At 29.8% G+C, this 4,729-nt stretch overlaps 1 protein-coding gene across 5 annotated transcripts in view; it reads right to left on the reverse strand.

The window, feature by feature from the left end:
• The window catches only part of LOC106463427 (histidine triad nucleotide-binding protein 2, mitochondrial-like), an 11,658-nt gene extending 7,758 nt beyond the window's left edge, over positions 1-3,900 (reverse strand). The window contains exon 1 of one of the 5 annotated variants that reach the window (XM_022390913.1): positions 3,824-3,900. The gene's annotated coding sequence lies outside the window, so the exon portion shown is untranslated. Of the gene's footprint in view, positions 1-3,756 lie in introns of all 5 variants that reach the window. The other 4 variants (XM_022390914.1, XM_013923454.2, XM_022390911.1 and 1 more) reach the window with 4 other exon arrangements.
• Positions 3,901-4,729: the final 829 nt, after the last annotated feature.

Raw genomic sequence — 4,729 nt, forward strand, 5'->3', positions numbered from 1 at the left:
AAAATAGGTTTAAATCCAGTGAAGTCTGTGATATTTAGGGATGGAAGAGTTATGTATAATGTTTCTTTTATAAGAAGTTCAGTATCATGTTTGGCTGTTGAAAGAATTTTAAAGTTTGAAAGAGAAATTGGATGTCTTGTTTCTGTATTGTGTTGATAGATAGCAGAGATGGGAGGGTTTGTAACCTTTCTTCCAGTTTTTATAGATGTGCCCATGCATTCACATAGTCGTACTTTAAGGTGACATTTGGTTTCACCAATATAGGAGGTATTACATTCTCTGCACATATACACGTACGAGATGTGAACAATAGGAGTCAGCAAACAATCTTTTAAGTATCTAACTTTTGCCCCAGTTTTCATTTTCTATGGTTATATTTGTATATTCAAATTGTTTATTTCTTGTGTATATATTTCTGTTGTAATTACAAATATTGTTTGCTAGTTTCATAACCCTAGATTACTGATGATGGAATTATGATAATTCTGAAATGTCTAATAAATGCTTCCTGTTATTACATTCATGTTCTGTTTTATCACAAAGATACCTATGTCTAAAAGAAGAACCCCATTTACTTAAAAGTTAGAAACTATAAACAGCTTAAAACTTGTTAAAGTGGCACCAGATGATATCAAGGTGATGGTGATGAAAAGTATTGTAGTTTGTTCTTTTATTAAGCTGTTTCTAGCTGTTGATACTTAGTTTAACGTATAAAGATACTTGACATAACATATAGTAAACAGATGGAGAACACAGCCTAATGGAGTTTATTCAGTCTTTCATTAAAAGTAATGATCTGAATAGGTTTATATTAGTATTATTATTACTTTTCAATTCTTCAGACTAAGTAAAACTCTGTTGCTGTTGCTGTGAGTTTCATGTACTCATAATAAATATATCAGAAGTGACAACAAACATGCCCAATATCCTGTGTTTTAATGGTGGGAAAATGACACAAGATTTTGAAAAACTATATTTGTTTTATACCCACAAAGATCCTTAAAAATAAAATTATAACTATAACTAATGTGTCGAGATTTTAAATTTTTTGTTATGCAAGTTTCTTTTTTGATGAAGTAGTTAAAAAAATTTAAACTTCTAGGTCTAAATTTTGATTTTTTTGTCCAATTATAATTAAGATTGAGAAATTGTTAAATTTCCCACTTTTTCAAATATAACTTGTTGGTAAATGAAACTAAGATGCATATCTGTAAATTTTGCACTCATTACTTGAAAGTCATTTTTAACTCATCTAGTCTGAAAACAGTGGATTTTTGAAATTGGTGATGTCATGAACTGTAATATTCATTTATCCACATTTTGTTTTATAAATTTAAAATTTCTGAAACTGACAAAATTATTTATATATCTCTGAAAACTGAAATTATTTTCTTTCTTCAAAATTATATGCCTAAACTATTTGTGTAGTTACACTAGACTGTAAAGTCAAAAAATTAATATGTTTTGAGGTACCTCAAGGTTGCAAAGGGCTTTTATCTTTGAAGTTAGTAATGGTTTTCTATTACATGTAAGCCATAGAAAGGTAATAAATTAACTTAATGAGTTTTCCTCAATGTATATTTATTTTACTAAAGCAATTGTCTTCATAATTTATTACCATTAAACCATTAAGGGACCTCTCTGTAATTAAAACTACTGCCACACATGTATAAGATTTAAATGGTTAGCTGTACATTCTAAAAAAAATATCTCCTGTAAAACTGTTTTCTCTGTGATGGCAATTTGTCAAACACTAAAAATTAATGATGGCAGTAATAGGTATATTGATATGTACTACCATATTTTGAAAATATGTCAATGAGTCATTAAGAAACATATATCATTACATCTTGAATTTTCCATGGTTAGATGGGACCATATATACATTCTTTTCTTGTCTGTTATTGAACAATAAAAGAAGTACAAATGGTTGTCTATTTCTTAGTTGTTTTCTTAACATGTGTATGCAATCTACATATCCCAAAACTTTCTAGCTTGCATTCATCAGATCTATTCTATTTTTCAAACCTGATACATTGAGATGAGTGTTATTGATAATTCACCAAATACTTGTCTGGTTTACTACACATACATACTATGAATTGTGAGTGCCTTTTACTTTAGTTTAAAAATATTCTCCCTCAGTTTGTCATGCAACTACTTTACAATTAATCTGTACATAAGATAATGACACAAAGATATTATAGAATTTAAATGATTAATAAACCTGCAACTTGTGCTTATGAAAAAAAAGCCCAATCTATAATGCAATTATGGTACAATGATACTGTAGAACTTAGATGAGTTATAAACTTTCAAGTTGTGCCTATGAAATAAAATTAGCTCAATCTGTACCATATATTAGAAAATTAAAAGGGTAATTACATATAAATGTAGTAGCACTGTTACAATACATTTATCATAAATAATGGCATTCCCAATATTTCTGTCATTAAGTTATAATACTTCTTGTCCTCGTTCATGTTCATTTTTCTTTATAACATTTTCAATGATTTATTTGTATTTCAGGAGAATATTCTGATTCAAAATGATTTCAGTAGGCTTAACAAACAATAAAAAAGCGTAGAAATGTGTTTCAATATAGATAAGCTTTAATCAAGCTTTTAGTTTTAGAATGAATAATTACAAGCAAAGATTTGCTTGATTTAAAAATAATGTGGACTTTATGGAAAAAATTAATAAAACTGTAATTGTTAAAAATAACTAAGTTTTCACCAGAATGATTTTTAGAGAAGAAGTCCAACTAGGATGGAGAGTACCTAAAGCAATTTAGAAATAGAAAGTTCATACAACACTGCTTTAACTTCACTTTTAGTTTTATTATAATGTTAAATTTTGTTATTATTATAGAATTGGTAATGATTTGTTAACTTAAGACTAACCTTTAAGGGCTTCCGGAATGACATATATATAGATACATAACCTAGAATATCTTATCCACTAAACTAAACTTTAAAAAACTCAAAGCCTCTTTAAATTTGTATTCAATAGTTCTGTAGATACAATCTAAAATTCTATTTTCACTGCCACCAGCAACAGCACATTGTTTGGATGGCTTAAGAGACTGATCAACTACAACATCAATATTCTTTTCTTCTATCACACTGTTAAAGTTATTCCTAACAAAATTATATACACATTTCAAATGATAATATTCCATATTCCTTACTATTATTATAATCGAAAGTAAATCCTTTTGTAAAGCAGCAGCAGCATCCTCACAGCCAGCAACACACAAAACCTTAATATCATCAGCAAATTCAGATAATTTATTTACCCTTTCTTCATCTATGTCACTAACACAAATAAAAAAAAAAAGAGGCAAATATCCTCACACTGAGCCCTGAGGTACCTCACTTGTCACTAATCCAGTTTGACTGAACTCCATTAACAACCCTCTGCTTTCTTCCATTTAGCCAATTTTCTATCCCATATCCTAAAAACCTACTGAGACACTTCTTTAACAAGACTTTTATGTGGTACTTTTGTCAAATGCTTTCTGAAAATCTATATACATCAAATCTATACCCATACCCTCAACTACATCAGCAGTAACCTCTAAAAATTAAAGATTAAGTTTAACTTTAAACTTCTCAAACAAACGGCGAAGAAAAATTAACATTCATACTTAACAATTATTTATTAAAAGTTAAAAAAGACAGTTGACAGACTACTTTTTATTTATTAAATTAATTTTAGTTTATCTTCAAGGTTAAACAAAGGCTAGCAGATTACCTTGTCTTTGTTAGTATTAGTATGCTGTTATCAGTTTTGAAAAATATCTGCAAAATTTGATCCACACCTTAACCTCCTCTTCTATCTATTGGCCAATAACAATCTCTTCGCCAGAACGTTCAATTAGTCCCGTTAAGATGTACTAGTAGTTTATGACGTCATAGGTTTATGTCATACCCCCCACAAAATCAAAATCTTGCATAGATGGAAGAAGTAACCATTGAAATATGCTGTAAAAATATAAAAAAAAAGAACAAAATTACTGGTAACTAAAAGGAAAATAAATCTACCGGACACAATAATCTTATATCGCTACAAATTTATTATATCTGTCTCAATAACAAGCCATATATTAATAAAATCATTCTCATATTGTCATATCATACATTTAATACATAATCACTGAAATTATGTAGCCTAATTTTCCTTGGTTCATAAAAACCGAATCGCCTTTTAATATCTTGCATAACTATTTTTTTTAAAGACATAACAAAAAGTATAAGTATAGCAAACATAGATATAAATAAATAATACTGGACTGGCCACACTTCGCTACTCTTTATCATTGAGGGACATGTGCGCATGCGGCCGCCATTGCTGTGTGTTGAAGTTCGAACTGGCAGACAATGTAAAATGGCTGAGAGTGACAATCGTCCGTCTAAGCCTCGACCCGAAAGAACGAAGGGAATACAGTGTTATGCCATTAACTGTCACACATACCATAACCAATAGTTGAAGGAGGAGAGTGTTACATTTTCAATAATATATTAAGTTATAGTGAGCGACATCGAACTAGCGTGAATGTTTAAGTCTAGTTTCAAAGTATATATGCGCGTCTTTTTTCTTTTTCTTTTTGGAAGGCATTTCACCTACACAAGTCGGCATGACAGTTTGACAGCTTTTGATTTGAAGTGATCACAATATTGTTGCGTCAGCGAGGTCACGTGACTAGTATCACGCCACGTCCTTCTAG

Source organism: Limulus polyphemus, unplaced genomic scaffold (assembly GCF_000517525.1).
Source record: "Limulus polyphemus unplaced genomic scaffold, Limulus_polyphemus-2.1.2 Scaffold1403, whole genome shotgun sequence".
NCBI lineage: Eukaryota > Metazoa > Arthropoda > Merostomata > Xiphosura > Limulidae > Limulus > Limulus polyphemus.